This window comes from Pseudophryne corroboree, unplaced genomic scaffold (genome assembly GCF_028390025.1).
Source record: "Pseudophryne corroboree isolate aPseCor3 unplaced genomic scaffold, aPseCor3.hap2 scaffold_237, whole genome shotgun sequence".
Classification (NCBI taxonomy): domain Eukaryota; kingdom Metazoa; phylum Chordata; class Amphibia; order Anura; family Myobatrachidae; genus Pseudophryne; species Pseudophryne corroboree.
The window spans coordinates 780,898-803,676 of record NW_026969024.1 but is presented as its reverse complement, the minus strand read 5'-3'; the positions used below and the strand labels follow the sequence as shown (position 1 = coordinate 803,676).

The 22,779-nt window shown below is 44.9% G+C and overlaps 20 non-coding genes across 20 annotated transcripts; 3 read left to right on the top strand and 17 right to left on the bottom strand.

The window, feature by feature from the left end:
* Positions 1 to 10,168: 10,168 nt before the first annotated feature.
* LOC135010829 (U1 spliceosomal RNA) lies at positions 10,169 to 10,331 on the bottom strand. Its single transcript, XR_010210114.1, has one exon. It is a non-coding gene; the product is annotated as a U1 spliceosomal RNA (small nuclear RNA).
* A 152-nt stretch (positions 10,332 to 10,483) lies between these two features.
* Positions 10,484 to 10,647, bottom strand: LOC135010694 (U1 spliceosomal RNA). Its single transcript, XR_010209989.1, has one exon. It is a non-coding gene; the product is annotated as a U1 spliceosomal RNA (small nuclear RNA).
* A 674-nt stretch (positions 10,648 to 11,321) lies between these two features.
* On the bottom strand, positions 11,322 to 11,484 carry LOC135010727 (U1 spliceosomal RNA). Its single transcript, XR_010210021.1, has one exon. It is a non-coding gene; the product is annotated as a U1 spliceosomal RNA (small nuclear RNA).
* A 152-nt stretch (positions 11,485 to 11,636) lies between these two features.
* On the bottom strand, positions 11,637 to 11,800 carry LOC135010649 (U1 spliceosomal RNA). Its single transcript, XR_010209944.1, has one exon. It is a non-coding gene; the product is annotated as a U1 spliceosomal RNA (small nuclear RNA).
* Positions 11,801 to 12,474: 674 nt separating this feature from the next.
* Positions 12,475 to 12,637, bottom strand: LOC135010753 (U1 spliceosomal RNA). Its single transcript, XR_010210046.1, has one exon. It is a non-coding gene; the product is annotated as a U1 spliceosomal RNA (small nuclear RNA).
* Positions 12,638 to 12,789: 152 nt separating this feature from the next.
* On the bottom strand, positions 12,790 to 12,953 carry LOC135010648 (U1 spliceosomal RNA). Its single transcript, XR_010209943.1, has one exon. It is a non-coding gene; the product is annotated as a U1 spliceosomal RNA (small nuclear RNA).
* Positions 12,954 to 13,627: 674 nt separating this feature from the next.
* On the bottom strand, positions 13,628 to 13,790 carry LOC135010746 (U1 spliceosomal RNA). Its single transcript, XR_010210039.1, has one exon. It is a non-coding gene; the product is annotated as a U1 spliceosomal RNA (small nuclear RNA).
* A 149-nt stretch (positions 13,791 to 13,939) lies between these two features.
* On the bottom strand, positions 13,940 to 14,104 carry LOC135010759 (U1 spliceosomal RNA). Its single transcript, XR_010210052.1, has one exon. It is a non-coding gene; the product is annotated as a U1 spliceosomal RNA (small nuclear RNA).
* A 670-nt stretch (positions 14,105 to 14,774) lies between these two features.
* On the bottom strand, positions 14,775 to 14,937 carry LOC135010716 (U1 spliceosomal RNA). Its single transcript, XR_010210011.1, has one exon. It is a non-coding gene; the product is annotated as a U1 spliceosomal RNA (small nuclear RNA).
* Positions 14,938 to 15,089: 152 nt separating this feature from the next.
* On the bottom strand, positions 15,090 to 15,253 carry LOC135010644 (U1 spliceosomal RNA). The gene has a single exon (XR_010209939.1). It is a non-coding gene; the product is annotated as a U1 spliceosomal RNA (small nuclear RNA).
* A 972-nt stretch (positions 15,254 to 16,225) lies between these two features.
* On the bottom strand, positions 16,226 to 16,388 carry LOC135010633 (U1 spliceosomal RNA). The gene has a single exon (XR_010209929.1). It is a non-coding gene; the product is annotated as a U1 spliceosomal RNA (small nuclear RNA).
* Positions 16,389 to 17,062: 674 nt separating this feature from the next.
* LOC135010845 (U1 spliceosomal RNA) lies at positions 17,063 to 17,225 on the bottom strand. Its single transcript, XR_010210130.1, has one exon. It is a non-coding gene; the product is annotated as a U1 spliceosomal RNA (small nuclear RNA).
* A 152-nt stretch (positions 17,226 to 17,377) lies between these two features.
* LOC135010972 (U1 spliceosomal RNA) lies at positions 17,378 to 17,541 on the bottom strand. The gene has a single exon (XR_010210238.1). It is a non-coding gene; the product is annotated as a U1 spliceosomal RNA (small nuclear RNA).
* A 671-nt stretch (positions 17,542 to 18,212) lies between these two features.
* LOC135010715 (U1 spliceosomal RNA) lies at positions 18,213 to 18,375 on the bottom strand. The gene has a single exon (XR_010210010.1). It is a non-coding gene; the product is annotated as a U1 spliceosomal RNA (small nuclear RNA).
* A 152-nt stretch (positions 18,376 to 18,527) lies between these two features.
* LOC135010785 (U1 spliceosomal RNA) lies at positions 18,528 to 18,691 on the bottom strand. The gene has a single exon (XR_010210072.1). It is a non-coding gene; the product is annotated as a U1 spliceosomal RNA (small nuclear RNA).
* A 674-nt stretch (positions 18,692 to 19,365) lies between these two features.
* Positions 19,366 to 19,528, bottom strand: LOC135010838 (U1 spliceosomal RNA). The gene has a single exon (XR_010210124.1). It is a non-coding gene; the product is annotated as a U1 spliceosomal RNA (small nuclear RNA).
* Positions 19,529 to 19,680: 152 nt separating this feature from the next.
* LOC135010620 (U1 spliceosomal RNA) lies at positions 19,681 to 19,844 on the bottom strand. The gene has a single exon (XR_010209916.1). It is a non-coding gene; the product is annotated as a U1 spliceosomal RNA (small nuclear RNA).
* A 144-nt stretch (positions 19,845 to 19,988) lies between these two features.
* LOC135010926 (U5 spliceosomal RNA) lies at positions 19,989 to 20,104 on the top strand. The gene has a single exon (XR_010210192.1). It is a non-coding gene; the product is annotated as a U5 spliceosomal RNA (small nuclear RNA).
* A 270-nt stretch (positions 20,105 to 20,374) lies between these two features.
* Positions 20,375 to 20,491, top strand: LOC135010957 (U5 spliceosomal RNA). The gene has a single exon (XR_010210224.1). It is a non-coding gene; the product is annotated as a U5 spliceosomal RNA (small nuclear RNA).
* Positions 20,492 to 20,777: 286 nt separating this feature from the next.
* LOC135010958 (U5 spliceosomal RNA) lies at positions 20,778 to 20,890 on the top strand. The gene has a single exon (XR_010210225.1). It is a non-coding gene; the product is annotated as a U5 spliceosomal RNA (small nuclear RNA).
* The last annotated feature ends 1,889 nt before the right edge of the window (positions 20,891 to 22,779 follow it).

Sequence of the window (22,779 nt, the reverse complement as noted above, 5' to 3'; positions counted from 1 at the left end):
GTGTTAATCAGAAACTTGGCTTTGTGGACACTTTTCAGAGAACAAATTTGTTAGCATAAAAATAAAGCCAGAAAATGAAGAGCTGTTTAATCACTCAATTGGATTTTTTTGCCAGCATATTTCTTTTTCTCTGCAACCCACTGCTAAATTGTGCTTCCTAGCTGTTTTTATAAAATCACTGAATCAAATCTAACTCTGATTACATCAGAGAAGGCCAGGTACCCTACACCATAAGAGGGGGTTTGAAATTTTGACTTGTCTACATAAAGATCACCAAAATCTGATAACAAGGTCAATTACGTCCCTGGGTGGGATTGAACCACCAACCTTTTGGTTAATAGCCTTACACAGTAACTGATTGCGCCACAGCAACACTTTGCAAAAGTCCATACTGACAAAGGCTAATAAGCATTCATCTAGAACGATTCCTAGAAACATTTTAAAAAGTCAATAATGTGGAGAGTTTTTGTAAGATGTTTCTTCCATCAACCAATGAAGAAACACATTGGTACTTTCCCATGATGAGTGAGTGCTTCAGGATCTCTTGCACTTACATGTGCAGCAGAGTACTGTAATGGAAGCATGCTGGGTCCATAACCCAGAGGTAGGCAGATTGAAACTATCCTCTGCTATATGCATTTTTTTTTGTTAATTAAAGTAATCCAAAACTGGGATTGATATTTTTGCTCTTTTATTTTTACTTAAAGTACAATAACTTTTACCATTTTAATTTGTTTTAATAGTATATTGACAGTATTGTTTTCTTTCAAAAATCCAATTAATTTTCTTTACCCGATTATTAAAATGGTAATTGACAAAAACAAACTACATTGTCACCAGAAGAGCAATACAAAATGTACAAATGATATATTAAAATCATCTTTCCAGCTTGAATCTCAATGATGCATTGGGGCAACGATTTTGTGAGAAACATCTTACCCTTAAATAAAGATTTTCTTAATTCCTTACCTGTGTGCTAATTAGATATCACCTTGTTTTCACATTAAACAGACTTCCACATGAGAAAGCAGCAAGGATGCAGTGGCGTTAATGTTTCCTGGTGTCAACCTGTATTATTTCAGTAGATATTGAAATGAGGATGCATCTTGCTGCCTTTCCAATGAAGCAAGTTTAATTTAGTAATAGGTGAAAAACCATCCCTACAAAGATGTTAATCCGATACTTGGCTTTGTGGACACTTTTCAGAGAACAAATTAGTTAGCATAAAAATAAAGCCAGAAAATGAAGAGCTGTTTAATCACTCAATTGGATTTTTCTGCCAGCATATTTCATTTTCTCTGCAAACCACTGCTAAATTGTGCTTCCTAGCTGTTTTTTGATAAAATCACTTAATCAAATCTAACTCTGATTACATCAGAGTAGGCCAGGTACCCTACACCATAAGAGGGGGTTTGAAATTTTGACTTGTCTACTTAAAGATCACCAAAATCTGATGACAAGGTCAATAACATCCCTGGGTGGGATTGAACCACCAACCCTTTGGTTAATAACCAAACACACTAACCGATTGCACCACAGAGACACTTTGCAAAAGTACATACTGACAAAGGCTAATAAGCATTCATCTAGAACGTTTCCTAGAAAACTTTAAAAAGTCAATAATCTGGAGAGTTTTTGTAAGATGTTTCTTCCATCAACCAATGAAGAAACGCATTGGTACTTTCCCATGATGAGTGAGTGCTTCAGGTTCTCTTGCACTTACATGTGCAGCAGAGTACTGCAATGGAAGCATGCTGGGCCCCTTAACCCAGAGGTAGGCAGATTGAAACTATCCTCTGCTATATGCATTTTTTTTTGTTAATTAAAGTAATCCAAAACTGGGATTGATATTTTTGCTCTTTTATTTTTACTTAAAGTACAATAACTTTTACCATTTTAATTTGTTTTAATAGTATATTGACAGTATTGTTTTCTTTCAAAAATCCACTTAATTTTCTTTACCCTATTATTAAAATGGTAATTGACAAAAACAAACTACATTGTCACCAGAAGAGCAATACAAAATGTACAAGTGATATATTAAAATCATCTTTCCAGCTTGAATTTCAATGATGCATTGGGGCAACGATTTTGTGAGAAACATCTTCACCCTTAAATAAAGATTTTCTTAATTCCTTACCTGTGTGCTAATTAGATATCACCTTGTTTTCACATTAAACAGACTTCCACATGAGAAAGCAGCAAGGATGCAGTGGCGTTAATGTTTCCTGGTGTCAACCTGTATTATTTCAGTAGATATTGAAATGAGGATGCATCTTGCTGCCTTTCCAATGAAGCAAGTTTAATTTAGTAATAGGTGAAAAACCATCCCTACAAAGATGTTAATCAGATACTTGGCTTTGTGGACACTTTTCAGAGAACAAATTTGTTAGCATAAAAATAAAGCCAGAAAATGAAGAGCTGTTTAATCACTCAATTGGATTTTTTTGCCAGCATATTTCTTTTTCTCTGCAAACCACTGCTAAATTGTGCTTCCTAGCTGTTTTTATAAAATCACTGAATCAAATCTAACTCTGATTACATCAGAGAAGGCCAGGTACCCAACACCATAACAGGGGTTTTTGAAATTTTGACTTGTCTACTTAAAGATCACCAAAATCTGATAACAAGGTCAATTACATCCCTGGGTGGGATTGAACCACCAACCTTTTGGTTAATAGCCGTACACACTAACTGATTGCGCCACAGCGACACTTTGCAAAAGTACATACTGACAAAGGCTAATAAGCATTCATCTAGAACGTTTCCTAGAAAAACTTTAAGTAGTCAATAATCTGGAGAGTTTTTGTAAGATGTTTCTTCCATCAACCAATGAAGAAACACATTGGTACTTTCCCATGATGAGTGAGTACTTCAGGATCTCTTGCAATTACATGTGCAGCAGAGTACTGTAATGGAAGCATGCTGGGTCCATAGCCCAGAGGTAGGCAGATTGAAACTATCCTCTGCTATATGCGTTTTTTTTTGTTAATTAAAGTAATCCAAAACTGGGATTGATATTTTTGCTCTTTTATTTTTACTTAAAGTACAATAACTTTTACCATTTTCATTTGTTTTAATAATATATTGACAGTATTGTTTTCTTTCAAAAATCCACTTAATTTTCTTTACCCGATTATTAAAATGGTAATTGACAAAAACAAACTACATTGTCACCAGAAGAGCAATACAAAATGTACAAGTGATATATTAAAATAATCTTTCCAGCTTGAATTTCAATGATGCATTGGGGCAACGATTTTGTGAGAAACATCTTCACCCTTAAATAAAGATTTTCTTAATTCCTTACCTGTGTGCTAATTAGATATCACCTTGTTTTCACATTAAACAGACTTCCACATGAGAAAGCAGCAAGGATGCAGTGGCGTTAATGTTTCCTGGTGTCAACCTGTATTATTTCAGTAGATATTCAAATGAGGATGCATCTTGCAGCCTTTCCAATGAAGCAAGTTTAATTTAGTAATAGGTGAAAAACCATCCCTACAAAGGTGTTAATCAGAAACTTGGCTTTGTGGACACTTTTCAGAGAACAAATTTGTTAGCATAAAAATAAAGCCAGAAAATGAAGAGCTGTTTAATCACTCAATTGGATTTTTTTGCCAGCATATTTCTTTTTCTCTGCAACCCACTGCTAAATTGTGCTTCCTAGCTGTTTTTATAAAATCACTGAATCAAATCTAACTCTGATTACATCAGAGAAGGCCAGGTACCCTACACCATAAGAGGGGGTTTGAAATTTTGACTTGTCTACATAAAGATCACCAAAATCTGATAACAAGGTCAATTACGTCCCTGGGTGGGATTGAACCACCAACCTTTTGGTTATTAGCCTTACACAGTAACTGATTGCGCCACAGCAACACTTTGCAAAAGTCCATACTGACAAAGGCTAATAAGCATTCATCTAGAACGATTCCTAGAAACATTTTAAAAAGTCAATAATGTGGAGAGTTTTTGTAAGATGTTTCTTCCATCAACCAATGAAGAAACACATTGGTACTTTCCCATGATGAGTGAGTGCTTCAGGATCTCTTGCACTTACATGTGCAGCAGAGTACTGTAATGGAAGCATGCTGGGTCCATAACCCAGAGGTAGGCAGATTGAAACTATCCTCTGCTATATGCATTTTTTTTTGTTAATTAAAGTAATCCAAAACTGGGATTGATATTTTAGCTTTTATTTTTACTTAAAGTACAATAACTTTTACCATTTTAATTTGTTTTAATAGTATATTGACAGTATTGTTTTCTTTCAAAAATCCACTTAATTTTCTTTACCCGATTATTAAAATGGTAATTGACAAAAACAAACTACATTGTCACCAGAAGAGCAATACAAAATGTACAAGTGATGTATTAAAATCATCTTTCCAGCTTGAATTTCAATGATGCATTGGGGCAACGATTTTGTGAGAAACATCTTCACCCTTAAATAAAGATTTTCTTAATTCCTTACCTGTGTGCTAATTAGATATCACCTTGTTTTCACATTAAACAGACTTCCACATGAGAAAGCAGCAAGGATGCAGTGGCGTTAATGTTTCCTGGTGTCAACCTGTATTATTTCAGTAGATATTGAAATGAGGATGCATCTTGCTGCCTTTCCAATGAAGCAAGTTTAATTTAGTAATAGGTGAAAAACCATTCCTACAAAGATGTTAATCAGATATTTGGCTTTGTGGACACTTTTCAGAGTACAAATTTGTTAGCATAAAAGTAAAGCCAGAAAATGAAGAGCTGTTTAATCACTCAATTGGATTTTTTTGCCAGCATATTTCTTTTTCTCTGCAAACCACTGCTAAATTGTGCTTCCTAGCTGTTTTTATAAAATCACTGAATCAAATCTAACTCTGATTACATCAGAGAAGGCCAGGTACCCAACACCATAACAGGGGTTTTTGAAATTTTGACTTGTCTACTTAAAGATCACCAAAATCTGATAACAAGGTCAATTACGTCCCTGGGTGGGATTGAACCACCAACCTTTTGGTTAATAGCCGTACACACTAACTGATTGCGCCACAGCGACACTTTGCAAAAGTACATACTGACAAAGGCTGATAAGCATTCATCTAGAACGTTTCCAAGAAAAACTTTAAATAGTCAATAATCTGGAGAGTTTTTGTAAGATGTTTCTTCCATCAACCAATGAAGAAACACATTGGTACTTTCCCATGATGAGTGAGTGCTTCAGGATCTCTTGCAATTACATGTGCAGCAGAGTACTGTAATGGAAGCATGCTGGGTCCATAGCCCAGAGGTAGGCAGATTGAAACTATCCTCTGCTATATGCATTTTTTTTTGTTAATTAAAGTAATCCAAAACTGGGATTGATATTTTTGCTCTTTTATTTTTACTTAAAGTACAATAACTTTTACCATTTTAATTTGTTTTAATAGTATATTGACAGTATTGTTTTCTTTCAAAAATCCACTTAATTTTCTTTACCCGATTATTAAAATGGTAATTGACAAAAATAAACTGATGAGGATACTACTGCAGTCTTTGTTTCGTCTGTACCCGCTGAAAGAGCAGCAAAAGGTGGAGATCTTGATGGAACAGTTGAAAGGGCTTGCACTTAGAGAGGTTACTTCCTGGCCTACTGAAGAGAAGAAGACTGTGGACCAGATCCTCAACAGGCTTGCTACCACATTTGACACAAGGACAGTGTCAGAACTTAAAATGCACTTCTTTGCTCGAAAGCAACAACCAGGAGAGTCACTACGGGGCTATGCCCTCAGCTTGCAGGAAGCACTCAGAGATGTTCAGCAAGCAGACCCTGAGCAAGTGCATGACAAAGAGAAAATGTTATTGGACCAGTTCACTGAAGGTGCAAGGGGCGAATTTGTAAAACTCAGCTGCGACTATTGAGATTGCAGAAGCCTGGAAGCACATTCCTGGATTTTAAAGAGGCTGCGATTAAAGTTCTAGGCTCCAGTCTTACTTCAGGGGCTGTTCCACAAGAGTCTATTCCAGAGATGCCACGGTATCAAGAGAATTCTGATGCCCAGGAGTCAAGTTTTAAAGGAGCTACTTACCCACCTACAGTAAAAGGAGTGACAGTGCCATGTTCAAAGACATGCATATTTGACTCTTCTAGTGAGTTACGAAGTCTGCTGGCTGAACTGACACGTGGTGTGACAGAGATGCGCAGAGACCTGCAGATTCTGAAGAGACAGCAGGCACTGCTCCATGAAGAAATGGAATGGTGCCAGGAGAGGAGACCACTGAACAGTTCCCAATGGGACCTACATAGAAACAGGGAGACACTTTTTTCCAACCACTTTGCCTCCCAAAGGCGACCCATTTTTCAAAGCTGTGAAGGAAGCGGACAAATTAAGAGAGAATTTGAGCAGCCAGATCATTTAAACTCCAAATTCATGTGGTTAACCCGTTATGTTAGCCAAAGCCCGGTGGTTCAAGTTTGCATCAATGGAGTCTCAATGCCCGCTCTCTTAGACACTGGATCACAAGTGACCACAATACAAGCAACACAGTTTGAGCAGCATTGGACTGAGGAACAGAGGTTTCCGTCAACTTCCACATTGATAAACCCGATTGCAAGCAATGGGCACTGCATCCCTTGCAAAGGATACTCGGAAGCTGAAATTCAAATCGGACGAACAGTGCTACCACAGCAAGGCTTCATCATCACCACTGCCCAAGATGATGGATTGCCTCCAGTGATAGTGGGCATGAATGTGTTGCGGAACTGCTGTGAGGAGCTCGTAGCAGCACTCCAAGGAGAGTTTCAAACTGACAAGCTCCAGGAGAAACAAGGCCTTCAACCTGGGATAGCCAAACAAAAGGGAAGAATGATAACAGAATTATCTGCAAGAGAGGAACATGAAAAAAATAAGGCTAGCCAAATAATGATAGAAATGCCCATCTCCAGTGTCCAGATTATCCGAAAGAATGCTTCAATGTTAGGCATGAATAATATAGCATCCAGTTCTAGAAACTGTGAGCAACCTATTCAAGGAACCAGTTTTGACCACCTGCAAGATAAAAGTCAGATGATAAGACACCTCAAAGCCTTACTGAAGATTGGGAAATACCTGACCAAGCGACAAAGGCAAGAATCCTCGCCAGAACTCCTGAAGTTGTTGAGACAGCGAGAAAGGCTGTTTGAAGAGAAAGGACAGTTGGTTCGATGTAGTGTGGATCCTAATACTCATTATAGGATCAGTCAACTTGTAATTCCAAGACAAAGTGCTTGTTATGTGCTTGAAGAATATCACGACAAGTCAGGTCACCCTGGGTGCAAAAGGATGGAAACAAGCATCTGGAAAAAGTTCTTTTGGGTTGAAATGAGGGAAGACATCAAGAGATGGTGCCGAAACTGTCCAACCTGTTCTGTAAGAAGAACCTTGCTGCCTCTTTCTCTCCAGAATCCATTGTCCCAAACCAGCTGTGATACTGAATCCCAAGATGGAATGGAAGAGGCTCATAAAATGTATTTACAGCAGACTAAGGTGGTTTGTCACCGACAAGGAGGCAAGAAGACTAGGGCTTGCAAAACAGAAAACCACCATAGTCAGCTGCAGTTTTGTACAGCATGTCCCAAAGACAGTTTAGAAAGAGTTCAATACTCATCCATGGCAGGGGGGTTGAGGTTTCCTAGACAAACTTTTCAAGACCATATACTGTCCAGATTTCAACCGATTGCTCCAGGAGCATGTGTTAATGTACTATAGCACAAAAGGAATTATACCTATCAGATACTGATGTTAAAAATGTTGATAAATGTTAATGTTTCAGACATAATCTGTGTTCACTAATGAATGTGACTGGATATAGTGAGAAGTTTATATAGGGATAAAACCAAAATGCGTGAGGACACGCATGTTTTGGGGGGGGGGGGCACGTGTGATATCCCATAACAACAAGGACATTTTTGACAACAGTGTAGTTGCCTGTGCCATTTTAAATAAAGTTTATTTAAAAGAAAATTGAACAGCAGTTTGAGAAGTCAGTTGGAGCCATGGTGAGGAAAGAGCTGGCGACGCCATTACGCAGAGATGAGCAGCTGAGAGAGGGGAGACAAATAAGCTGAAAATTGCATGAGAGAGTAAGCAGTAGTGCAAAATACAGCAGTGGAAGTGCAGCAATTAACAAGTAAGAACGCCATGACACTCTCAGCCAAGAGAGTGCACAGCAAGTGTCAGAGACAGGAGAGTATAAAGCCTTTATACCAATGCTGACTGGCCTACATCTGAGGGGAAACTGCCTCAGAAACATCTATTGACTGGGTGAGATAAATCCATATTTATACTGAAACCTACTCCACTGCAAAGGACATTATCCTATATTTACTATACCTATGCAGCGATTTACATGGGAAGCAGCTCCAGTTTGTTTTAAACAATCATCTTTACTACACAGAGCTACAATATTTTGTTCACAGCTAAAGGAGACAATAGCTGCATATAACTATGTAACAACATAACCGGGCCCCAACGTGCACATAGAGACTCCCTGCAGTGACACCAATGTTATCTGGGACTTAAATATTGTCTGCATAAGTTGATTTCTATTACTAAGCAACATAGTATTAATCTCAGATTTAGTTATATTACCATTTGTGTAATGACTTAAAGTGTATATGGTGTCTGTGTTTAAGTTGCTTGAATCAAATCTTTCCCTTCCCTACTGTAATCAGTTCCTTTTCTGAGTTATGTGGTAAACCATTTATTCTTTCATACAAAGCCCTGCCTGCCTTTCTTTGTGTCTGGGGAAACCTTGCCTCTCTGCCAGGAATAGAGAAGAGCTGCTGCTGAAGGAGGAATAGTCCATCAAGGTATCCCTGACCTGTTCCACATAGTTTACACACTTGTTATACCGGGGTGTTACATTGTGTGTGACTGACCTTAGGAAGAAACCGGAGCCTCCGCTGCAGTGACCCAGCAACCAGGGCACGGGAGTATACAGTGCCGCTGGGAGTGATGAAGCTGCAGTAAAGATGTCTATTAGACCTAGCCTGCTGCAGCCCTTGTAGATTCTCATAAAAAAAGTTCTTCTTTTCTTGTCAAAATTAATAGCTAAGAATAGGCTGCTTGAGGCAGGCCCCTGTTAAGTGGCCTGCTACTGAAGGCAACAACTACAAACTGAGCTCCCTGTTCATGGAAGCGGGGTTATAGAGGAGAATGCGCTGAGCATCTTGGGAACAGTCAAAAGCTTTGAGCCGGTTGGTGCCTCAGATCAAGATCCTACTCTACACCCCAATGTGAATCCTTGTGGAGTCCAGTGTACCCCACAGAAGAAATTAATGTGTCACACCCATTGGCAGCAACCTTAGAATAGCTGCTGACGGGCACAATTGAGAAAGGAAGGGGGGGGGACATTTGAATTCAGCACATAGATGCAATTCAAATATGTAATTTGAACCTTCCTATTTTAAAATATAATGGATGAACCTCACCCTGTGAGAACAATCTTCATGATATAGAGATCTCATATGCAAAATAAGTATGAGTTGGGATAGGGCTGGGGAGGGTGGCTGCTCGGGCAGCCCCTCCCCCGTCAAGTTAAGGAGATTCAACTGAGGAAGCACAAGGGAACTCTCGTCTGGGGACAACAACTGCAGGGAGACCACATCTTTTCAGATGAACATGGGAGGGCGGAAGGCTGCCTAATACTGAAGCACCATCAAATATCAAACCATATGCAATAACTAGTACAAGCATTCCTGGGGGAAGGTCTGCAGGAGACGAATTTGCATACGGTGATGTCATCCAAGCAGTGGGCCAAAGTTGGCTGGAACCCTCATCTGCATATGAAAAGAGAAAAGGGTTATGCAGGGCATGGCGGCCTTTTGCGGCGCTTGGATGACCCCTAGTTCGCATTAAACACCTCCACCCTCCTTCGGTGTGGGGCTCATGTTGACTATGCCCCAGCCCCTGAAGCATTCAAGCTGATTTCTTGCAGCAGCTGGGCACTGTAACAGCTCCAGAGCTGCTCTGTAAGGCAAATAAAAGGGTGTGGGCTCTGCAGCACTACCTGTAGTTCGCATTGTGCGTTGGAAGGCACAAAGTAATCAGACGGGAGAAGTCAGGATAGTGCGCAAGGGCATAGAAGGGAGCGGCTCAAGAAAAGAGAAGTGGAAACAGACAGCAAACTAGGCTGGAGAGAGACCTGAGACAAAGAGATCTGAATTATACGAGAGCCGACCAGGGGAAACACAAATTATGCAGTCAAGTTTCCCACATTTGGGGAAATCGCAGGGGCAGCACAGCCAGAGTGCAATGGGTGAGCCTTGCCCTGGGAGAAGCACCTTCAAGATCATAGTATCTCACCTGGCAGGTAAGTAGGAGTTGGGCTAGAGCTGGGGAGGGTCGCTGCTCGGGCACCCCCCTGTCAAGTGAAGGAGATCCAACTGAGGCAGCACAATGGAACTCTCGAAAGAAGAACAAGGCTAGAGGAAGATCTGAGACAAAGAAATCTGACTTTTACCAGAGCTGACCAGCGGAAAACACAAACACAGTCCCCCACTACCACAAATAATGCAGGCGAGTTTCCCACATTTGGGGAAATCACAGGGGTCAGCATACCCAGAATGCAATGAATGAACCTCACCCTGGGTGAACAATCTTCATGACCATGGTGTCTCCTATGCAAAATAAGTATGATTTGGGATAGGGCTGGGGAGGGCCGCTGCTCAGGCACATCTCTGTCAAGTAAAGTTAATTCAACTGAGGCAGCACAAGGGAACTCTCATCTGGGGACAACAACTGCAGGGAGAACACATATTTTCAGATGAACATGGGAGGGCAGAAGGCTGCCTAATACTTAAGCACCCCCAAACAACAAACCAAATGCAACAACTAGTGCAAGCATTCCTGGGGGAAGGCCTGCAGCAGATGGATTTGCATATGGTGATGTTATCCAAGCAGTGGGTCAAAGTTGGCTTCAACCCTCATCTGCATATGAAAAGAGAAAAGGGGCGTGCAGGGCATGGCGGCCTTTTGCGGCGCTTGGATGACCCCTAGATCGCATTAAACACCCCCACCCTCCTTTGGTGTGGGGCTCATGTTGGCCATGCCCCATCCCATGAAGCATTCAAGCTGATTTCTTGCAGCAGCTGGGCACTGTAACAGCTCCAAAACTGCTCTGTAAGGCAAGTAAAAGGGTGTGGGCCCTGCAGCACTACCTGTAGTTTGCATTGTGCATTGGAAGGCACAAAGTAAGCAGACGGGAGGAGAAGTCAGGATAGTGCACAAGGGTATAGAAGGGAGGGGCTCAAGAAAAGAGAAGTGGAAACAGACAGCAAACTAGGCTGGAGAGAGACCTGAGACAAAGAGATCTGAATTATACGAGAGCCGACCAGGGGAAACACAAATTATGCAGTCAAGTTTCCCACATTTGGGGAAATTGCAGGGGCAGCACACCCAGAGTGCAATGGGTGAGCCTTGCCCTGGGAGAAGCACCTTCATGATCATAGTATCTCACCTGGCAGGTAAGTAGGAGTTGGGCTAGAGCTGGGGAGGGTCGCTGCTCGGACACCCCCCTGTCAAGTGAAGGAGATCCAACTGAGGCAGCACAAAGGAACTCTCGAAAGAAGAACAAGGCTAGAGGAAGATCTGAGACAAAGAAATCTGACTTTTACCAGAGCTGACCAGAGGAAAGCACAAACACAGTCCACCACTACCACAAATAATGCAGTCGAGTTTCCCACATTTGGGGAAATCACAGGGGTCAGCATACCCAGAGTGCAATGAATGAACCGCACCCTGGGAGAACAATCTTCATAACAATGGTATCTCCTATGCAAAATAAGTATGATTTGGGATATGGCTGGGGAGGGCCGCTGCTCAGGCACATCTCTGTCAAGTAAAGGAGATTCAACTGAGGCAGCACAAGGGAACTCTCATCTGGGGACAACAACTGCAGGGAGAACACATATTTTCAGATGAACATGGGAGGGCAGAAGGCTGCCTAATACTGAAGCACCCCCAAACAACAAACCAAATGCAACAACTAGTGCAAGCATTCCTGGGGGAAGGCCTGCAGCAGATAGATTTGCATATGGTGATGTCATCCAAGCAGTGGGTCAAAGTTGGCTTCAACCCTCGTCTGCATATGAAAAGAGAAAAGGGGCGTGCAGGGCATGGTGGCCTTTTGCGGCACTTGGCTGACCCCTAGTTTGCATTAAACACCTCCACCCTCCTTCGGTGTGGGGCTCATGTTGGCTATGCCCCAGCCCCTGAAGCATTCAAGCTGATTTCTTGCAGCAGCTGGGCACTGTAACAGCTCCAGAGCTGCTCTGTAAGGCAAGTAAAAGGTTGTGGGCCCTGCAGCACTACCTGTAGTTCGCATTGTGCGTTGGAAGGCACAAAGTAAGCAGAAAGGAGGAGAAGTCAGGATAGTGCGCAAGGGCATAGAAGGGAGCTGCTGAAGAAAAGAGAAGTGGAAACAGACAGCAAACTAGGCTGGAGAGAGACCTGAGACAAAGAGATCTGAATTATACGAGACCTGACCAGGGGAAACACAAATTATGCAGTCAAGTTTCCCACATTTGGGGAAATCGCAGGAGCAGCACACCCAGAGTGCAATGGGTGAGCCTTGCCCTGGGAGAAGCACCTTCATGATCATAGTATCTCACCTGGCAGGTAAGTAGGAGTTGGGCTAGAGCTGGGGAGGGTCGCTGCTCGGGCACCCCCCTGTCAAGTGAAGGAGATCCAACTGAGGCAGCACAAAGGAACTCTCGAAAGAAGAACAAGGCTAGAGGAAGATCTGAGACAAAGAAATCTGACTTTTACCAGAGCTGACCAGAGGAAAGCACAAACACAGTCCACCACTACCACAAATAATGCAGTCGAGTTTCCCACATTTGGGGAAATCACAGGGGTCAGCATACCCAGAGTGCAATGAATGAACCGCACCCTGGGAGAACAATCTTCATAACAATGGTATCTCCTATGCAAAATAAGTATGATTTGGGATATGGCTGGGGAGGGCCGCTGCTCAGGCACATCTCTGTCAAGTAAAGGAGATTCAACTGAGGCAGCACAAGGGAACTCTCATCTGGGGACAACAACTGCAGGGAGAACACATATTTTCAGATGAACATGGGAGGGCAGAAGGCTGCCTAATACTGAAGCACCCCCAAACAACAAACCAAATGCAACAACTAGTGCAAGCATTCCTGGGGGAAGGCCTGCAGCAGATAGATTTGCATATGGTGATGTCATCCAAGCAGTGGGTCAAAGTTGGCTTCAACCCTCGTCTGCATATGAAAAGAGAAAAGGGGCGTGCAGGGCATGGTGGCCTTTTGCGGCACTTGGCTGACCCCTAGTTTGCATTAAACACCTCCACCCTCCTTCGGTGTAGGGCTCATGTTGGCTATGCCCCAGCCCCTGAAGCATTCAAGCTGATTTCTTGCAGCAGCTGGGCACTGTAACAGCTCCAGAGCTGCTCTGTAAGGCAAGTAAAAGGGTGTGGGCCCTGCAGCACTACCTGTAGTTCGCATTGTGCGTTGGAAGGCACAAAGTAAGCAGAAAGGAGGAGAAGTCAGGATAGTGCGCAAGGGCATAGAAGGGAGCGGCTCAAGAAAAGAGAAGTGGAAACAGACAGCAAACTAGGCTGGAGAGAGACCTGAGACAAAGAGATCTGAATTATACGAGACCTGACCAGGGGAAACACAAATTATGCAGTCAAGTTTCCCACATTTGGGGAAATCGCAGGGGCAGCACACCCAGAGTGCAATGGGTGAGCCTTGCCCTGGGAGAAGCACCTTCATGATCATAGTATCTCACCTGGCAGGTAAGTAGGAGTTGGGCTAGAGCTGGGGAGGGTCGCTGATCGGGCACCCCCCTGTCAAGTGAAGGAGATCCAACTGAGGCAGCACAAGGAAACTCTCGAAAGAAGAACAAGGCTAGAGGAAGATCTGAAACAAAGAAATCTGACTTTTACCAGAGAGCAGAGGAAAACACAAACACAGTCCCCCACTACCAACAAATAAAGCAGTCGCGTTTCCCACATTTGGGGAAATCACAGGGGTCAGCATACCCAGAATGCAATGAATGAACCTCACCCTGGGAGAGTAATCTTCATGACCATGGTATCTCCTATGCAAAATAAGTATGATTTGGGATAGGGCTGGGGAGGGCCGCTGCTCATGCACATCTCTGTCAAGTAAAGGAGATTCAACTGAGGCAGCACAAGGGAACTCTCATCTGGGGACAACAACTGCAGGGAGAACACATATTTTCAGATGAACATGGGAGGGCAGAAGGCTGCCTAATACTGAAGCACCCCCAAACAACAAACCAAATGCAACAACTAGTGCAAGCATTCCTGGGGGAAGTTCTGCAGAAGACGGATTTGCATACGGTGATGTCATCCAAGCAGTGGGTCAAAGTTGGCTTCAACCCTCATCTGCATATGAAAAGAGAAAAGGGGCGTGCAGGGCATGGCGGCCTTTTGCGGTGCTTGGATGACCCCTAGTTCGCATTAAACACCCCACCCTCCTTTGGTGTGGGGCTCATGTTGGCCATGCCCCATCCCCTGAAGCATTCAAGCTGATTTATTGCAGCAGCTGGGCACTGTAACAGCTCCAGAGCTGCTCTGAACGGCAAGTAAAAGGGTGTGGGCCCTGCAGCACTACCTGTAGTTTGCATTGTGCATTGGAAGGCACAAAGTAAGCAGACGGGAGAAGTCAGGATAGTGCGCAAGGGCATAGAAGGGAGCGGCTCAAGAAAAGAGAAGTTGAAACAGACAGCAAACTAGGCTGGAGAGAGACCTGAGACAAAGAGATCTGAATTATACGAGAGCCGACCAGGGGAAACACAAATTATGCAGTCAAGTTTCCCACATTTGGGGAAATCGCAGGAGCAGCACACCCAGAGTGCAATGGGTGAGCCTTGCCCTGGGAGAAGCACCTACATGATCATAGTATCTCACCTGCCAGGTAAGTAGAAGTTGGGCTAGAGCTGGGGAGGGTCGCTGCTCGGGTACCCCCCTGTCAAGTGAAGGAGATCCAACTGAGGCAGCACAAGGGAACTCTCGAAAGAAGAACAAGGCTAAAGGAAGATCTGAGACAAAGAAATCTGACTTTTACCAGAGCTGACCAGAGGAAAGCACAAACACAGTCCCCCACTACCACAAATAAAGCAGTCGAGTTTCCCACATTTGGGGAAATCACAGGGGTCAGCATACCCAGAATGCAATGAATGAACCTCACCGTGGGAGAACAATCTTCATGACCATGGTATCTCCTATGCAAAATAAGTATGATTTGGGATAGGGCTGGGGAGGGCCGCTGCTCAGGCACATCTCTGTCAAGTAAAGGAGATTCAACTGAGGCAGCACAAGGGAACTCTCATCTGGGGACAACAACTGCAGGGAGAACACATATTTTCAGATGAACATGGGAGGGCAGAAGGCTGCCTAATACTGAAGCACCCCCAAACAACAAACCAAATGCAACAACTAGTGCAAGCATTCCTGGGGGAAGGCCTGCAGCAGATGGATTTGCATACGGTGATGTCATCCAAGCAGTGGGTCAAAGTTGGCTTCAACCCTCGTCTGCATATGAAAAGAGAAAAGGGGCGTGCAGGGCATGGCGGCCTTTTGCGGCGCTTGGATGACCCCTAGTTCGCATTAAACACCTCCACCCTCCTTCGGTGTGGGGCTCATGTTGGCTATGCCCCAGCCCCTGAAGCATTCAAGCTGATTTCTTGCAGCAGCTGGGCACTGTAACAGCTCCAGAGCTGCTCTGTACGGCAAGTAAAAGGGTGTGGGCCCTGCAGCACTACCTGTAGTTTGCATTGTGCATTGGAAGGCACAAAGTAAGCAGACAGGAGGAGAAGTCAGGATAGTGCACAAGGGTATAAAAGGGAGGGGCTCATGAAAAAAGAAGTGGAAACAGACAGCAAACTAGGCTGGAGAGAGACCTGAGACAAAGAGATCTGAATTATACGAGAGCCGACCAGGGGAAACACAAATTATGCAGTCAAGCTTCCCACATTTGGGGAAATCAGAGTGCAATGGGTGAGCCTTGCCCTGGGAGAAGCACCTTCATGATCATAGTATCTCACCTGGCAGGTAAGTAGGAGTTGGGCTAGAGCTGGGGAGGGTCGCTGCTCGGGCACCCCTCTGTCAAGTGAAAGAGATCCAACTGAGGCAGCACAAGGAAACTCTCGAAAGAAGAACAAGGCTAGAGGAAGATCTGAGACAAATAAATCTGACTTTTACCAGAGCTGACCAGAGGAAAGCACAAACACAGTCCCCCACTACCACAAATAATGCAGTCGAGTTTCCCACATTTTGGAAATCACAGGGGTCAGCATACCCAGAATGCAATGAATGAACCTCACCCTGGGAGAACAATCTTCATGACCATGGTATCTCCTATGCAAAATAAGTATGATTTGGGATAGGGCTGGGGAGGGCCGCTGCTCAGGCACATCTCTGTCAAGTAAAGGAGATTCAACTGAGGCAGCACAAGGGAACTCTCATCTGGGGACAACAACTGCAGGGAGAACACATATTTTCAGATGAACATGGGAGGGCAGAAGGCTGCCTAATACTGAAGCACCCCCAAACAACAAACCAAATGCAACAACTAGTGCAAGCATTCCTGGGGGAAGGCCTGCAGCAGATGGATTTGCATACGGTGATGTCATCCAAGCAGTGGGTCAAAGTTGGCTTCAACCCTCGTCTGCATATGAAAAGAGAAAAGGGGCGTGCAGGGCATGGCGGCCTTTTGCGGCGCTTGGATGACCCCTAGTTCACATTAAACACCTCCACACTCCTTCGGTGTGGGGCTCATGTTGGCTGTGCCCCAGCCCCTGAAGCATTCAAGCTGATTTCTTGCAGTAGCTGGGCACTGTAACAGCTCCAGAGCTGCTCTGTACGGCAAGTAAAAGGGTGTGGGCCCTACAGCACTACCTGTAGTTTGCATTGTGCATTGGAAGGCACAAAGTAAGCAGACAGGAGGAGAAGTCAGGATAGTGCACAAGGGTATAAAAGGGAGGGGCTCATGAAAAAAGAAGTGGAAACAGACAGCAAACTAGGCTGGAGAGAGACCTGAGACAAAGAGATCTGAATTATACGAGAGCCGACCAGGGGAAACACAAATTATGCAGTCAAGCTTCCCACATTTGGGGAAATCGCAGGGGCACCACACCCAGAGTGCAATGGGTGAGCCTTGCCCTGGGAGAAGCACCTTCATGATCATAGTATCTCACCTGGCAAGTAAGTAGGAGTTGGGCTAGAGCTGGGGAGGGTCGCTGCTCGGGCACCCCCCTGTCAAGTGAAAGAGATCCAACTGAGGCAGCACAAGGGAACTCTCGAAAGAAGAACAAGGCTAGAGGAAGATCTGAGACAAATAAATCTGACTTTTACCAGAGCTGTCCAGAGGAAAGCACAAACACAGTCCCCCACTACCACAAATAATGCAGTTGAGTTTCCCACATTTGGGGAAATCACAGGGGTCAGCATACCCAGAATGCAATGAATGAACCTCACCCTGGGAGAACAATCTTCATGACCATGGTATCGCCTATGCAAAATAAGTATGATTTGGGATAGGGCTGGGGAGGGCCGCTGCTCAGGCACATCTCTGTCAAGTAAAGGAGATTCAACTGAGGCAGCACAAGGGAACTCTCATCTGGGGACAACAACTGCAGGGAGAACACATATTTTCAGATAAACATGGGAGGGCAGACGGCAGCCTAATACTGAAGCACCCCCAAACAACAAACCAAATGCAACAACTAGTACAAGCATTCCTGGGGGAAGGCCTGCAGCAGATGGATTTGCATATGGTGATGTCATCCAAGCAGTGGGTCAAAGTTGGCTTCAACCCTCGTCTGCATATGAAAAGAGAAAAGGGGCGTGCAGGGCATGGCGGCCTTTTGCGGCGCTTGGATGACCCCTAGTTCGCATTAAACACCTCCACCCTCCTTCGGTGTGGGGCTCATGTTGGCTATGCCCCAGCCCCTGAAGCATTCAAGCTGATTTCTTGCAGCAGCTGGGCACTGTAACAGCTCCAGAGCTGCTCTGAACGGCAAGTAAAAGGGTGTGGGCCCTGCAGCACTACCTGTAGTTTGCATTGTGCATTGGAAGGCACAAAGTAAGCAGACGGGAGAAGTCAGGATAGTGCGCAAGGGCATAGAAGGGAGCGGCTCAAGAAAAGAGAAGTTGAAACAGACAGCAAACTAGGCTGGAGAGAGACCTGAGACAAAGAGATCTGAATTATACGAGAGCCGACCAGGGGAAACACAAATTATGCAGTCAAGTTTCCCACATTTGGGGAAATCGCAGGAGCAGCACACCCAGAGTGCAATGGGTGAGCCTTGCCCTGGGAGAAGCACCTACATGATCATAGTATCTCACCTGCCAGGTAAGTAGAAGTTGGGCTAGAGCTGGGGAGGGTCGCTGCTCGGGTACCCCCCTGTCAAGTGAAGGAGATTCAACTGAGGCAGCACAAGGGAACTCTCGAAAGAAGAACAAGGCTAGAGGAAGATCTGAGACAAATAAATCTGACTTTTACCAGAGCTGACCAGAGGAAAGCACAAACACAGTCCCCCACTACCACAAATAATGCAGTCGAGTTTCCCACATTTGGGGAAATCACAGGGGTCAGCATACCCAGAATGCAATGAATGAACCTCACCCTGGGAGAACAATCTTCATGACCATGGTATCTCCTATGCAAAATAAGTATGATTTGGGATAGGGCTGGGGAGGGCCGCTGCTCAGGCACATCTCTGTCAAGTAAAGGAGATTCAACTGAGGCAGCACAAGGGAACTCTCATCTGGGGACAACAACTGCAGGGAGAACACATATTTTCAGATGAACATGGGAGGGCAGAAGGCTGCCTAATAATGAAGCACCCCCAAACAACAAACCAAATGCAACAACTAGTGCAAGCATTCCTGGGGGAAGGCCTGCAGCAGATGGATTTGCATACGGTGATGTCATCCAAGCAGTGGGTCAAAGTTGGCTTCAACCCTCGTCTGCATATGAAAAGAGAAAAGGGGCGTGCAGGGCATAGCGGCCTTTTGCGGCGCTTGGATGACCCCTAGTTCGCATTAAACACCTCCACCCTCCTTCGGTGTGGGGCTCATGTTGGCTATGCCCCAGCCCCTGAAGCATTCAAGCTGATTTCTTGCAGCAGCTGGGCACTGTAACAGCTCCAGAGCTGCTCTGTACGGCAAGTAAAAGGGTGTGGGCCCTGCAGCACTACCAGTAGTTTGCATTGTGCATTGGAAGGCACAAAGTAAGCAGACAAGAGGAGAAGTCAGGATAGTGCACAAGGGTATAAAAGGGAGGGGCTCATGAAAAAAGAAGTGGAAACAGACAGCAAACTAGGCTGGAGAGAGACCTGAGACAAAGAGATCTGAATTATACGAGAGCCGACCAGGGGAAACACAAATTATGCAGTCAAGCTTCCCACATTTGGGGAAATCGCAGGGGCACCACACCCAGAGTGCAATGGGTGAGCCTTGCCCTGGGAGAAGCACCTTCATGATCATAGTATCTCACCTGGCAGGTAAGTAGGAGTTGGGCTAGAGCTGGGGAGGGTCGCTACTCGGGCACCCCCCTGTCAAGTGAAAGAGATCCAACTGAGGCAGCACAAGGGAACTCTCGAAAGAAGAACAAGGCTAGAGGAAGATCTGAGACAAAGAAATCTGACTTTTACCAGAGCTGACCAGAGGAAAGCACAAACACAGTCCCCCACTACCACAAATAATGCAGTCGAGTTTCCCACATTTGGGGAAATCACAGGGGTCAGCATACCCAGAATGCAATGAATGAACCTCACCCTGGGAGAACAATCTTCATGACCATGGTATCGCCTATGCAAAATAAGTATGATTTGGGATAGGGCTGGGGAGGGCCGCTGCTCAGGCACATCTCTGTCAAGTAAAGGAGATTCAGCTGAGGCAGCACAAGGGAACTCTCATCTGGGGACAACAACTGCAGGGAGAACACATATTTTCATATAAAAATCTTGGTCATGCTCTGGTTTCTCTTCAGAACGAACAAATCTTTCGCCTCTTACTAAAGATTTCCGTGGAGAGGCGCAAAACCGAGTTTTATCTCAATTTTTGCATGCCCCATCTTTTTGGGGTTTCTTTTACCGGTTTAAAGATAGAATGAGTGTGCTTTAATGTAAGCTCATTTGCATAGAAATGACAGTAAATGTTTATTTATGTTCAAACAGAACTTTCTTGACCATGCTACTTGCTTTAAAGATCTGGGAGCACATGGAATACAGTACAAACCATGCTTATAGCAAGGAGAAGCCAGGTGAGAAATCTGCTTTCTTTCAAATTGGGCACTCACTTTGATCTGAATGAGGACTGCTGGCACAGCACTCAGGCGACAGGTGGAATCTTGGTCATGCTCTGGTTTCTCTTCAGAACGAACAAATCTTTCGCCTTTTATTAAAGATTATCCGTGGAGAGGAGCAAAACTGAATTTTATCTCAATTTTTGCATGCCCCATATTATTGGGGTTTCTTTTATCAGTTTAAAGACAGAACGAGTGTGCTTTCTTGTTAGCTTTAATGTAAGTTTATTTGCATAACAATGACAATAAATGTCTGTTTCTTTTCAAGCAGAACTTTCTTGACCATACTAATTGCTTGAAAGATCTGGGAGCACATGGAAAAGAGTACAAACCATGTTTATAGCAAGGGGAAGCCTGGTGAGAAATCTGCTTTCTTTCTTTCAAATTGGGTGCTCACTTTGAGCTGAATGAGGACTGCTGGCATGGCACTCAGGCGACAGGTGGAATCTTGGTCATGCTCTGGTTTCTCTTCAGAACAAACAAATCTTTCGCCTTTTACTAAAGATTTCCGTGGAGAGGAGCAAAACTGAGTTTTATCTCAATTTTTGCATGCCCCATATCATACCTCCCAACTGTCCCGATTTTCGCGGGACAGTCCCGTTTTTTGGGGACTGTCCCGCTGTCCCACCTGCGGGCCGCAGTGTCCCGCGGTGGGGAGGACAATTGGGAGGCTCTGTCTGTCGCTGCCCTGCTTAGCAGAGCAGCGGTGAATAGACGCTGTGCGCATGCGCACAGCGTCTATTCACTGAAGTCAGAGGGAGAGGTGGCATGCCAGCGGCTCACAGAGCGCTGGGCATGCCCGCTCAGTGCCGAAAACGGGGGCGTGACTCGCGATCGCGGGTCCTCCCGCGAAGCCACGCCCCCTTTTACTTAGGCCACACCCTTTTTGGGAGCGCGCGCGACTTCGCCGCGCGTGTGTCCCTCTTTGCGAGCAGACAAAGTTGGGAGGTATGCCCATATTATTGGGGTTTCTTTTATCAGTTTAAAGACAGAACGAGTTTGCTTTCTTGTTAGCTTTAATGTAAGTTTATTTGCATAACAATGACAGTAAATGTTTGTTTCTTTTCAAACAGAACTTTCTTGACCATGCTACTTGCTTGAAAGATCTGGGAGCACATGGAAAACAGTACAAACCATGCAGTATCACAAGAGCCTTTATTTGATCTTTCATGAAGATAGAGCAGAATTGAGGACACGTCAACAATTTCTGCCGAAGGTGGTTCATCTTTCCACATGGTGCCTTTGGCCACTGACACCTTCGTTGAGTCAAAGTCTCTGGCTGTGGTCAGAACTTTGAAAATTTATGTCACCAGAACGGTTCAGATTAGGAAAACAGAGGCTCTGTTTGTCCTGTATGCTCCCAACAGGATTGGGTGTCCTGCTTCCATGTAGACCATTATGCGCTGGATCTGTGGTAAGATTCAGCATGCTCATTCCATGGCAGGATTGCCGTTACTGAATTAGGTGAAGACCCATTCTACTAGAAAGGTGGGTTCATCCTGGGCAGCTGGTCGGGGAGTCTCGGCATTGCAACTTTGCCGAGCAGCTATTTAGTAAACACTTTTGCTAAGTTTTACAAGTTTGATACCTTGGCCGATGATAACTTCAAGTTGGGTCATTCGGTGCTGCAGAGTCGTACGCACTCTTCCACCCGTTCAAGAGCTTTGGTATAACCCCATGGTTCTTAATGTGACCCCAGCATCCTCTAGGTCGTATGAGAAAATAGGATTTTAATACCTACCGGTAAATCCTTTTCTCTTAGTCTGTAGAGGATGCTGGGCACCCGTCCCAGTCCATACTGTGTCTGCAGTTATTACTTGTGGTTATACACATGTTGTGTTATGGTTCTGGTCAGCTTTTTGCTGCAATTGTTCATGCCGTTGGCTTGTGTTCTGTTGAATGCCACGTTCTGCGGCATGCTTAAGGTGTGAGCTGGTAAGATGCTCACCTTAGTTTAACAATAAATCCTTTCCTCGAAATGTCCGTCTCCATGGGCACAGTTCCTATAACTGGAGTCTGGAGGAGGGGCATAGAGGGAGGAGCCAGTTCACACCCTTTGATAGTCTTAAAGTGCCCATGTCTCTTGCGGATCCCGTCTATACCCCATGGTTCTTAATGTGACCCCAGCATCCTCTACGGACTAAGAGAAAAGGATGCCCTTGCGCACTATCCTGACTTCTCCTCCCGTCTGCTTACTTTGTGCCTTCCAACGCACAATGCAAACTACAGGTGGTGCTGCAGGGCCCACACCCTTTTACTTGCCTTACAGAACAGCTCTGGAGCTGTTACAGTGCCCAGCTGCTGCAAGAAATCAGCTTGAATGCTTCAGGGGATGGGGCATGGCCAACATGAGCCCCACACCAAAGGAGGGTGGGGGTGTTTAATGAGAACTAGGGGTCATCCAAGCACTGCAAAAGGCCGCCATGCCCTGCACGCCCCTTTTCTCTTTTCATATG